This window comes from Pongo pygmaeus, chromosome 12, assembly GCF_028885625.2.
Source record: "Pongo pygmaeus isolate AG05252 chromosome 12, NHGRI_mPonPyg2-v2.0_pri, whole genome shotgun sequence".
Lineage (NCBI taxonomy): Eukaryota > Metazoa > Chordata > Mammalia > Primates > Hominidae > Pongo > Pongo pygmaeus.
This window is the reverse complement of record NC_072385.2, coordinates 55,822,759-55,836,603: the sequence shown is the minus strand read 5'-3', so window position 1 is coordinate 55,836,603 and position 13,845 is coordinate 55,822,759.

The window sequence follows — 13,845 nt, the reverse complement described above, 5'->3', positions numbered from 1 at the left end:
AAATCTTCCGTTGAACCACTCTAGTGAATTTTCATTTGAGTTATTCTAATTTTCAACCCTAGAATTTATTATTTGTGTTGTATTATATGTATATGTAATTTATTATATTTATACATATACACATATACATACACACATATACATACACACACATACACACACATTCTACTTTTTTTGTATTCTATTTGGTTAGACATTGTTCTCACACTATGCCTTAATTCCATAGACATGGCAATGGTTACTTTCAATTTTATGTCTATATCTCTAAAGATTCTCTAGAGAAACAGAACTGATAGCATATAAGGATATAAAAAGAAATGCACTGTAACTGTGGGGGCTGATGAGGTTGAAATTTGTAGGACAAATTGGCAGGCTGGAAACTCAGGCGGGAGTTAATGTTGCAGTCTAGAGGTGCAACTTTGCTCTTAAGAATTTTCAACTGAATAGAAGAGTTTCACGCACATTATTAAGGATAATCTCCTTTACGTAAAGTCAATTGATTGTCAATATTAGCTACATTTACAAAATAGCTTAAGATTAGTGTTGATCAAATAACTTATATTAGAACCTAGCCAACTGGATACATAAACTAACCATCACAATGGTCATATTTGTAATAGCTGATTGAAAGTGTTTGTCTAGCAATTATAATGTCTAGGATTTTTTAGAAACAAATTCTAGTAGTATACTTTCCTATACCTTTGCATATAATTTTTAATTAAAAAATTGGACTTTGAAAATAATATACAAAAAACTCTGGAAGTCATTTCACTTCATTCCCAGGGCTTGTTTTTGTTATTGTTGTTGTTATTGTGACTGTTTGTTTAGTGTCTTTTCTAAACGAATTATTTAGAACACATATTTTTTGTCAGATAAGGCCACTAATGTACATGCTTGGTTAGCTGCAGGTTTAAACAATTGCTGCTGATTATTTTTTATAAATGCCATAGGGAAAAGTTGTTCTCCATGAGTAAGTTCTGAGTCAGGCTAAATAAAGAAAAGCCTAATAGAGAGATTTCCCAGAGAACTGCCAAACAGGTCAAATACTCACAGTTCTTTAGGGATGGGGTTTATAGGTAGCTTCAAATCTATTATGCTCTTTTAAGTAACTGCTAGCCCACAACCTTTCATAGTTACTTTAATTGTGAAACTGTTGGTTTTTAAAATTATCATAAAGCTGAGGAAAGAAGGATGGTAATAAGATTAAACCTTCACAAAGTTTTTTGTTCTTACCAAGATTCACCTTTTTTTTTTTTCTCATGAAAGTAAGGAGATTTATTGCAAAGCAAAAAATACACGCTCAAGAAAAGGGAGTGTAGACACACTTAAGAGAGAGTCGTGCTCAGCTATGTTTTTTTTTAAGTCCTCCTCAGATTTCCTAAGTCTTTGGTTAATTATCTAAGCTCTGAAAAACCTTGATAATTTTTGCCAGTGTTTTTATTGCCTTGGTGGTGGGATGAATTTTCAGATTATTCCTTCACCATTCTGTAAGGGGCTACCGTATATTTTGTGCTGGAATTTGGAAGTATGGTAGGTCTTACTGGGCTCTTCATAGGTTTGCCAGTGGTATTCTGCTGTTGTTTGTTACTTGAGATTTTTTAGCTTGGTTGGTGTCATGAGAGGTGTAAGGTTAGAGACAACCAGGTCTATGCATGTTTGTGTCTTTTTACAATGTCAGACTTTTACTGATGTTAGTTTAATCACAAAAGCCACAAGCTACATATAGTTCCCAAGGAGGAAATTTTTCTTAGTACTTTTTGTTCACTTGGTAGTCAGAGCTGTGGGCACACAGGTCAAGCCACTCCACAAGTAAATCAATATTGTGAACCATACATAGTATTACACTTAATCAATATACAAATGTTGTAGATTAAACATTCCACAACAAACAAAGTAAGAATTAACATCAAGAGAAAAAGAGATAGGAGAAAGGATTAACAAACTAGTCCATGGAAAGTGAAGACAAAAGGAGTCCTGGTCTGGGCCAGGGCTGTCCTTAGGTCTTGCAAGGAAGATTCCAGAGTCTTTGATGTGGCAGAGCCTTTGGCAGCAGATGCTGAAGAGTTCTTATCACAAGTGACTGTAAGATGGTGTCAGTTAAGATGGTCATTTTGAGCTGTTGAAAGGCTTGCTCTTTTATGGTTATGGAGTCTTCTGGTGAGAACTGATAGTTGCAGAGTGTACTTGTTTGTGACCTTATCTGGTTAGATGTAGTCTTTATTTATTCTATTTGTTTATTAAGCAAAATATCTTATCCTTGTTGGGAAAGTCCCCTATGAAATATAAAATAGGGTATTTCTCTAAGATGGAGTTAGTTATGTCAAGAATGCTTTATACAGTTGGTGGAATGTATTTTTTAGCTATTCTGATTAAGGATCAGCCTTAGGCAGGTACTTCTCTCGGGGTATCAGTGGATATAATGTTTGCTATTTGCCTGCTCTGCTTCCATATATAGTTTTGGATTCAGGACTTACTCCTGTCTCTGTGTCCCTGTTCTCTTCTCCCGGCTTCAAAAAGTGTTCACCAATACCTTCCAGCAATTCCTTTAACCCATCCCTATTCATGCATGGATTAAGCACTTTTGTATTTTGCACTCATCCCTTTAAAAATTTTATGTATAGCAAATGCTTTGTATGTGCCCTGAAAAAAGGGGAGAGTGATAAAGAGGAAGCATTCCTTGCTGCCTTTTCCACCATAGGTTAAAGTTTTAGTTCACAAGAGATACAGGAAAGACAGATTCAGGTAGTTTCCTGCCCCTCCTGCACAGCTGCTATTATCCTTCTGTAGTTGTGTTCCATGATGAACACTTCTTAGGGTTTTTCCAGTATTTTCTGTGAGTGTGAAGTGAGGTTTGTGCATGGAGAAACAGCCTGCAACAATGTGTAGAAAGTGGGAGAAAATTCATTATCCACACTCTCAAGTATTTTTATACTGTTTTGCCAGTCCACACTTAGCCTTCAACAAATTATCAACTTTTCTAGCTGATCTCTTCTTACCAGTGTCTGGTTGCACTGAACCCAAATGTGCACATGTTGTGCAACTTTCTTTTTCCATTTAAAAATACATATATTTGTATAAAGAGGCATTAATTTCCTTTCTAACTACCTAGTATTCCCTTTGTATACATACTACAGTTTATTTCAATCAGTTTCAAGTAATGGCTATTTGGATGGTTTTCAGTCTTTTACAAACAGGGTTGAAATTAACAGCTTATTCACAATATAATATAGATGATAGATAGATAGATAGATAGATAGATAGATAGATGTAGATCAATATTTTCCAGTGTAAACTTTAGATAGATTCTAGAAGAAAATATATCTTGTTATATATATTTGACTTTGGGAAGGAATAATTTATTTATCTTTAAAACAAACTAAAATTAATCACAAACAAAAAATGCATTTCCTAAAATTTAAATACTAACTGGAAATATATAGACCTCACTTTGTATAAAAGTTACCACACACATGCACATGTCTGTATCTATATTTCTGTTTGTCTATGTATCTATTATCTATCTATCTATCTATCTAATCTATCTGTTTACCTATCCACATAGCTATATGCAAATATTCATTGACTATCTCTTTAACAATGAAAATATATTCATATGGGAAATAGCCAGAAATATAAACTAAATGAGTCATAGAGGAACACTTGTTCTTTAAGTGACTGATACATGTTACTGGCTTTAATAATTAAAACTTTCTGATACTCAGGTTCAAAATGAATTTTATAAGAGACAAAAATAATTTCAGAAATAGAGATCCAGGAAATCATCCAAATGCAGACTGAGATAATGTTAAAGTTTTAAAATAAGTGGTAAATATTAGATTATACAGTAAGTGCTGTTACTTGAGCTGTTTACCATTAGCAGAAATGATTGCTGCATACTCTGCAAGAATGTAATTTCAATAGATAAAACGTATAGATGGGAAATAAACATTGAGAACTAATTGTTTGTTATTACCATTATAGGTATTTTTTAGGTTATATTTTTTATTTCCTAACTTTTCTGTGAAAACTTAAGTTACTATCAAAAGGATTCTTTTAAAAACCTAACAGTAATAACCTTCATAAATATAAAATAGGAATAATGGAAAAACTCAGTAATGATTCTGTAGAAGCTATACTTTAGAAATATCAGGTTGTCTCTGTGGAGTAGGATAAATTGAATTTAGTGAGATAATTAATGTGAAAGCATTTTAAATATAGAGCCTTATATAAATGTTGGTTATTAGTTTACTAGCATATTAATGGGTTAGGTAGAAAAAGTGCAGAAGCAGCTAGTTTAGATCAGAGGAACACTAGAGCAATCCAGCTAAATACAAACCAAGTATAAAATTTTTTAAAAAATTTAATAGCATTGTAAAGTACCAGGGAAATTTGTTTATTTGGGCAAGATGGATAAAAGCCATCAGAAATGACATCAAGTGATCTCTCCAGTGTTGTATTTCTGTCCCTATGTTTTCTTGCTTTACACACCACATCCCCACAGTCACGCACGTCCAGTGTGATCAAGGTCTGGTATGCCTGGGTTGTGCCTGGATATTCAGATGACCTAGGCAGGAGAAATATAAATAATTACTCGATAGATCTTGGAGTTTGTGCTGTTAATCTAGACTCACAGAAACTTAGATCATCATTGTCATCATCATCAACATCATCATAGATCCTAACTCATTTCTTTCTTGAAACAACTTTTTCATCTGGACCAATATTATCCCCATTACAGAAGAAATAGAAATAAGATGCACAAGAATTACTTAAATTATTCAAAATAACATTGCTACTATGTGAAAAGTTCAGGCAGACTGACTCTAAAGTCAGGTGCTTTATGACTGAGCTCTTCTTCTTGAGAAGATTAATGCAATTGCCTTACTAGAACTACTTTTTTTTCTGACAGTTCCAAAACTAGTTGATCCAACACCCAGTACCCTCCAAATTCCATTTTACTTAGACTTATTTCCCTACCTCCTGCTTCTTTCTTACTTTCTCTCCCTCTGTAATCAGACTTTGCATTGCATGTTCTTGAATGTGGAATACTGATGTTTGACATTTTTGTTGAATATATGAAAAATAATTTTTCATTTTTATTCCTTTCTCAAGCATTCAAAAGGCTAACAAAGGAAAACATTACTGTACCATATTTAAAATAAAAAATCAAGATTAGTTTGGTCAAGCCTATCATGATTCAAAATTAACTACTGAAATAGCTAATGCCAAAATCTATAGTGTACTGGTAAAGATCATCTCAGTCCAAACCAATGCTTGGTACAATAAAAGCCACCATCTCATCTGTCCATTACATAGCATGACTTAGAGCAAAAGGCAATATACAGACTATTGGCATTACTGGCATGAAACTTTGTAGGTGTGATATCCAGTCACCTACAATATATATTTCTGCTTCAGGGCAAGATGAAAAAATGATTGTATCAAGGTGTAGAAAAAATAGTCTTTTTTAAATATGTCAATAAATAAGTGAACAGAAATTTACAGCATAAGGCATTTTATCAATATAATAGCCAGGTCTTTTTCAATGTAATAGCATTCAATTTGAAATAGATTGGCAAGCAGGTAGGAAGAAACATGAAAAGTTGAAGAAAAATCAGTAAAATGAAGTATGTAATACCGTTTTTTAACCACTAATAAAAACTTGCCTAAATTTTAAGAGCCTATTAAAGTCTTGAAGTCATTATTTATGATTTTAGTTTAATACCTTGTATAATTAAATTTAAATTAATAATTTAATAAGAAAATATTTTATTAATATATTTACAATTATCTTTGAAACTGAACACTGTAAATTATCTTGTACACCATTTGCAGAGTGCATTCAAATCTTCTCTATGAATTTTAAAATACAAAGTAGAGATATGTGCTTTTACAATGGAGGGCAAAGGGGGTCTAAACTGAGACATGGAAAAACTATATTTGGAAAATCAAAACCAAACCAAAATAAAACTGTATTATAAGCACTTTAAATTTAAAGTACAGTTTTAATGGATTTATAATGCATACTTATGATTAACTTAAATATGTTGAAGCTCAAGCATTTCATAATGGGGTGTTTGCCAATGCGTAAGTAGATTTATGTGAGGAAAATAACCAATGTAATCTTTAAAGACAATTTTATAATTTGCTCTCTGGAATTTTTGTAATGATAAAAATAAGAATATTTGAGTTTTGTAATCAAACCAATCTCCCAAATTTAAATGTAGATGCACATATTTTATATGAATATTAATGCTCTTTTAAGAGAAGTCTCTATTTTACATCTTTAAAATTACCTTCATAATCCCTTCTATTTAGTTTTCTTTAGAACACAGTAATAAATTCACTTCAGAAAGAGCTGAAATCGACAGGGTGAGGTGGCTCATGCCTGTAATCCCAGGACTTTAGGAGGATGAGGCAGGTGGATCATGAGGTCAGGAGTTCGAGACCAGTCTGGCCAACATGGTGAAACCCCATCTCTACTAAAAATACAAAATTTAGCTGAGCATGGTGGCAGTCACCTGTAATCCTAGCTACTTGGGAGTCTGAGGCAGGAGAATCGCTTGATCCCAAAAGGCAGAGGTTGCAGTGAGCTGAGATTGCACCATTGCACTCCAGCCTGGGCAACAAGAGTGAAATTCCATCTAAAAAAAAAATAAAAGAGCTGAAATCATGGTAAACAAGGTAATAAAACAAATAGACTCTGTTAAACTACAATTTATTTTCTCTACCAACAAAAGTAATTTTCCCATACACTAAATCATAAAGTCAGAAAAGGTATATATAGAAATTACTAATTTCTGACATTCATAGGAAGAGTAAATGACTTTCCATGGGTCAGCACCTGCTCTAATAATCTCTCCTCATAATTAGTTTATGCCTATCAGATTGAGAAGAAGGGCCTGCATTCTTACTGACATTGAAAAATATGGTTAATTACCTAATTTCTTAATTGCAAAATTAACATCTTACTTGACTAATATAACTCATTTCAAAGTTAGGTAATTCACTTGAAGACAAAAAAATTATCCATGGAAAAGCTCAGAGGAAACAATGATATATAGTATTTTGTTTCTATTTGCACTTCAATTTTTAAAAAAATGACTCTTAAGGAAACCTTGTCTCCAAGGAATTTATCTATACACATACCCAAAGAGGTTTTGGAAGAGAACTGTGTCATTGGTTTTAGGGAGAAAAAAAAAAATCCCAGCACTTTTTGACAAGAATTTCTCTACTTTTCTCAGTGAATTATTTTCATAAGGCTTTCTTTTATTTATTTTTTATTCACCACTGTTATTGTTTGACTGTGTCCCCACCCAAATCTCATCTTGAATTGTAGTTCCCATAATCCCCATGTGTTGTGGGAAGGACCTGGTAGGAGGTAATCGAATCATGGTGGTGTTTCCCCCATGCTGTTCTCGAGATAATGAGTTCTCATGAGATCTGATGGTTTTATAAGGAGCTTTTCCCTTCTCTTGGCTCTCATTTATCTCTGCTTCTCTGTGAAGAGGAGCATTCTGCCATGATTGTAAGTTTCCTGAGGCCCCCCCAGCCACACAGAACTGTGAGTCAATTAAACCTCTTTTCTTTATAAATTACCAGTCTTGGGTATTTCTTCATAGCAGAATGATAACAGACTAATACCCCAGCAACAACTGTAGCAACATATAACTTAAAAATAGTCAGTAAAGTATGCTCACAAGAGTAGTCATTCCATGCGCTACTTATCTAGATAAGCTTAGGCCTTTGATTCCTCATTTCTAGCCCCATGCTGCCCTCACTACTCCTAGCAGTTCATTAAGGTGCTTTTCCAGCTTTATCTGCAGCACATTTCTAATGAGCATGTTCCTCTGCTGAATCACCATCCTAACCCTAGTCCAAATCACCATCATCTCTTGCCTAAGATTACTACAGTGATTTTCTTTCTTACTATTCCAACTTCATACACTCTTTTACCTCTTCTGCAATGTGTTCTTTATGCTGCAACCAAAGTTATACTTTTGAAATACAAATCTGATGCCATCCCTCTTTTCTCCATATGCTGCCCTTAAACAGTTTACTACCATAGCAACTACACTTGTCAAAAGATCAGTTCCCATTCCTTGCTTGTTTACCTCTTAATCCAAGCCTCAAAAATGCATGCTGGATTGGTAGAACTAATTTACAGGAATGCACTAGTGTTTTAAGAAAAATCTAAGGATATTGGGTTCTATTTGGGAAAGACTGACTCATTTTGATGAAAATGTTGTAAATAAAAAGCAATTATTCAAAAATGGCCTTAAATAATGTGTCCCTTTTTACTATACAAATGAATACAAATACTTTTAAAAAGTCATAAAGGTAGATCCTACAGCCTTTGTTTCTTCAAGTGGTCCTAAGGCTATTATTGGTTTTTTTACTGTTTTCTTCTACTATCTACTATAGGTTTTCTTCTCATTCAATGAAATTATTTCACTGGGATTCTTTACCTAGTGGGTATAGTCAAAGCTTCAGTTTTCCAAGATCTAATCCTTAATGATACTGTTTTACTATAGTCTCCCTGACACTTTGGCTCCTAGATACAATAATGCACCCTAGATGTGTACTAGGACTCATCCATAGTTCTGTTATTTACTCTTAATAATGCAAATAAAACACCTCAGGTAGTATAGTAATTTCTTTAGTTGCCTTTTCTGTCAGTGGTATGAGAGATTAAAGTGACAAGGGGCAGCCTCAGCTTCCAACTTAATGGAATCAGTGGGACTCCTGGTGGAATCAGAGTCTACCACTCTTTGTTTGTTTCATTTACATTAATATTGCTTTAGTTGATCTTTCTCTGAGTTTCCTGATTCTATCTATTCTCAATTCTTTAATAAAACTAAATGTTCCAAATAATATTAATATTTAATATTGATTTAACACTATACATGTGCCACTTTTCTAAGCATCAAACTAATTCATTTCAGTCTCCAAATGATTCTATGAGAGGTATTGTTACAACTCTCTAATTTTACAATAAGCAAATGGAGGCAGGCAGAGGTTGTTACTTGCCATAAATTAACAAATCCCAATGTTAATTCTGAGACTGGAATCCATGCTAGCTGGTTCCAAAGTCAAGAATCCTAATGTCATGCTTTGAGTTTAATCATAAAAATACCTCTGATGCAGACTTTTCACTGGTGCACCATTTCCTCCTGGATAACGTCCAAATGTGTCCGGAATTGGTTCCTTCCAGTGCATTCTTGGTCTCGCTAACTTCAAGAATGAAGCCACAGAGCCTCGCGGTGAGTGTTACAGTTCTTAAAGATGGTGTGTCTGGAGTTTGTTCCTTCAGATGTTCAGATGTGTCCTGAGTTTGTTCCTTCCGGTGGGTTCGTGGTCTTGCTAACTTCAGGACTGAATCTGCAGACCTTCGTAGTGAGTGTTACAGCTCTTAAAGGTGGTGCATCCGGAGTTGTTCGTTCCTCCAGGTGGGTTCGTGGTCTTGCTGACTTCAGGAGTGAAGCTGCAGACCTTCCCAGTGAGTGTTACAGCTCATAAAGGTAGGGGGGACCCAAAGAGTGAGCAGCAGCAAGATTTATTGTGAAGAGTGAAAGAACAAAGCTTTAGCTAGACACAGAGCACTGATTGGTGCATTTTTACAGACTGCTGATTGGTACATTTACAAACCTTTAGCTAGACACAGAGCGCTGATTGGTGTGTTTTTACAGAGTGCTGATTGGTGCGTTTACAAACCTTTAGCTAGACACAGAGCACTGATTGGTGCGTTTTTGCAGAGTGCTGATTGGTGCGTTTACAAACCTTTAGCTAGATACAGAGTACTGATTGGTGTGTTTACAAATCTTTGGCTAGACAGAAAAGTTCTCCAAGTCCCCACCTGACCCAGAAGCCCAGCTGGCTTCACCTCTCACAAATACCTTAACATCACTTACAAAGATGCTTCTCCAGTCACATATTTCTACCTCCCCCACACATTTTAGTTACAGACCTACTAAATTATTTTTCACAAAGTTTCTAAGAGTCTTGGTGGATTCTGAGTCTTTACATAGCTGATTCTCTCTTCCAAGGTCTAATTTCTTTACATCTTAGCTCAAATGGCTTACTTGAGGAGATCATCAACCTCAGACATACCAGGGTAAACTATGGGTTATTAAAGCATCTCAAGCATCTTATCTTGTAGCACCCACCAAGTTCTACTGTGATTGTGTCTGTTTTTCTTCATATGCTGTAAGGTTTGTGGATGTAGGCATCTCATCTCTCTCATTTTATTTTTACAGTTTAATAGAGGCCTTGGCACATAGTAAGTATATAATCTGCAGATATTAATTAAATAGCTCAATGAATAAATCAATGAAGAAATAAGAGGATGTGTCCACTGAATATCATAGGTTGTATCTAGTGTTAAGCCACAGGAAAAATTTACTAAATTTATTTACTATCAAATTCACAACAAAAGGCTTAGAAAATAATAAAAGAGAATTACAAGCTCCTTCATTTGTTTATTGTAGTTCTCTCAGCTTTGTAGAAATATGCTGATTTTCAAAGAGCAAAATAGGTATTAATAATGTCATATGTAGCTCATTATTTTAAAAATTTTAGGAAGAAAAATAAGGATTTTTATTATATTTTTGTAGAGATATATAGTGGTAGCATTTACGAATGTGACTTAATTATTTACAGCTGTATATGTACTAGAGGTTGTAAAATAAGCCAAACTCAAAGGCGCTATGTTTAATGAAAAATGCTAGTTTTAAATCTTACTAATTTACTTTTGATATTTTATGAGCCTCATATGCATGTAGAACTGGGCTAGGTGTCACGATGGATAAAAAGTATAAATCACAATCTCTATATTTTTCATATTTGCCTGGAAAGCTGTGATAAAAAGAAACAGAATGCAGAGTCACATTGAATCTCAACAAATGAAGGTGATAGAAGATAAATGCAGGTAAATTTAAGAGAACTGAAAGAAAGACCTGCAACTAACAGGAAAGCCTTTACAAGGAGATGAATTTAGGTGGAACTGGAGAGTGATAAAGATGTATATAGTTAGTGAGGAAGTAGTAAGATAAATTAAGTATGGAAAATAAGTAGCTTATCAAGGTTTCTAAATATTCTGTAGAGAATGGACCATTTTAGACCAGAAACAAATACATGGACACATGTCATAGATTTGAGAGGAAAACAGTTCACCTTGCATGGCAATGGACCATGCAACATCCTTTAAAAGTCTTATGATTTTCTCACCACAAAGATGACTGAGGCAGCCTCCAATTAACTGGACAAATCAGATTATTCCATCTTGTGTCATATTTGTTATGATTAATTAGATGCAGCCACAAAGTCATTTGAAAGAATTGGCTAAAATAAAATTCTTACTTTACTAACAGATCATGGCTATTTCTGACTTTTTTTATCACAGATAAGCATAAAAGGGCTTCCATCTTGGTAATGCCATTTCATTACATGGGATAATTGAGCGTTATTTCCTAAAACAAGTAAATTTCGTAGGACAACATTTAGCCTATGTCAATTTTTATGTGCATGAGAATTAATTAATTCACTCATTTGACATTTCTAACTAAGGAAAATTCAGAGCAGCTATGGGCTAGAATCACAACTTTGTGTTGTTCTTTTTCTGGTCAACTTTAGCCCTTTTCTTCTCATGTACATATAAAATGGAATAATGATAAATTGTCTGGAGGTGCTTAGTGAGAAGAATCAATTTTTGTATCCTTGCAAACATTGACCAGCTAAATCCATATATCCTCTCTCTTCCTCAGATGCCTCAGAAAATATTTAATTTAAATGATACAAATGAAATTAATTGAGATATCTGCTTCAGTAAAACTATTTACCCTTTAGTGAATAATATGTTTCTTAGGACTCTTTAATAAGTAATGTTTAAGTTACATATAATTGTAGAGATAGAAAGAAAATATATTTTTATTTGTTCTATTACTGTAAGCCTTTCCAGGAACATTTTTGTTTTTTGTGGAAAACAATACTTTTTTATACTTTACCAGCATTCTTTATAATATTTTCTAGAAGGAATAGTTTTAAATTAGATTCTTTGTCAGCTTTAATATGAGTTTCAAAAAATCATTTGATTAGAATCAAAACGATTAGAATAAGGGAGGAGACCACCCCTCATATTGTCTTATGCCCAATTTCTGCCTCCAAAGAAAGAAGAAGTAAAAACTAAAAGGCAGAAATGAAATCCACAGGCAGATAGCCCAATGCCACACCATGGGCCTGGTTAAAGTTCGACCCCTGGCCTAACCGGTTATGTTATCTATAGATACCAGACATTGTATGGAAAACCACTGTGAAAATCCCTGTCCTGTTCTGTTCCATTCTGATTACCGTTGCATGCAGCCCCTAGTCATGTAACCCCTGCTTGCTCAATCGATCACAACCCTCTCACACGGACCCTCTTAGAGTTGTAAGCCCTTAAAAGGAACAGGAATTGCTCACTTGGAGAGCTTGGTTTTTAGAGATGTGAGTCCACCGATGCTCCCAGCTGAATAAAGCCCTTTCTTTCCACAACTTGGTGTCCGAGGGCTTCTTGTCTGTGGCTCATCCTGCTACAAGAAGAAATAAAATACAAAAGTTTATATTGTTATATAGCAACTCATCACAATCTTGCTTGCTGCTCTAAATGTGTATACCCAAATGAAAATAAATTAACTTAAGTCAGTCAGCTAGCTTACTTTTCTCCCAAGAAGATTCCCACAGCTGGGTTTCTAATGCAAAATACAAATTAGAATATTTAAACACAGTGAATTTCAATTAAATATGGAGAAATAAACTCATGTCTCAACTTCCAATCACTGCATTTACTTTTTGTAAAGCAAGGTAAGGGAAAGTAATTCACATAAGCAAGAAGCAGTGATGGTGAGCCATAATAGACAAGAGATTTCAGCATATTTATGAGAAAGAGCAAGCAGACGAGAAAGAATGGCCCAGACTGGAGGAAGTTCCAGCCTAAAATTGGTTAGGGAATGCCGTTGAGATGGAAACACCTCCATAATCAACGAGGAAACCAAAAACTAAACAAATTGTAAAGTTTAGTGACAGGCAAAAAACAAGTTAAAGAGATGGACAGGACAACTGAATATTATCATAAACCTTTTTTTATATTTAGATATTTAAAGATCAAATTCTCTTCATCACCACAAATTTGATCACCTTTGGAGTTTAAGAATATAAGAATGATGCAGAGCCAACAATGAAAATCTTAATTTAAAAGAATAGTGGCTAATTTACATTGGCTACCATTAAACCACTTTGAAACCATAATCATTACAACAGTTTGATACAATCTCAGAAATGGTCGGATCAATTATTGGAAGAGAATATACAGCAAGAATCAGTCTTCAGCATGCAAAGTGCTATAGTGAACACTAAAGATATTTCATTTCGTTGGCAAGTTCAATTGCCACATTCTCATATGTCAAAATTTGTCCATGTACGCTTATACCTTTCTTAATTTCTATAGGTGCCCTAACTTCATTTTCTTGACTTAGTTTACCTGTATCTGAAAGTGGGTTTGTTAAATATGCCCACTGAGATTATCTGTTGTCCTTTTATATTGAATAGTTTCAACATTATGATTTAATATTATCATTCAGGGTGCATAAAGAATTTTGTTGTTAATCTGTTGGATTTTATGTAATCTTGTTAAAATGCTATTATAATTTGTTTAATGCTATTATGTGTGATTTTGTTTTTAATTTTAATATTATAGATTCTGCTTTTGCTGATATTGAAATTTGCTTAAAATATTCTTAGCCACAGTTTTCATTAAAATTCCCTTGGCCTTTTTTGTTTCTTCTGTTTGCATATTTTAGGGGGAAAAGGGGA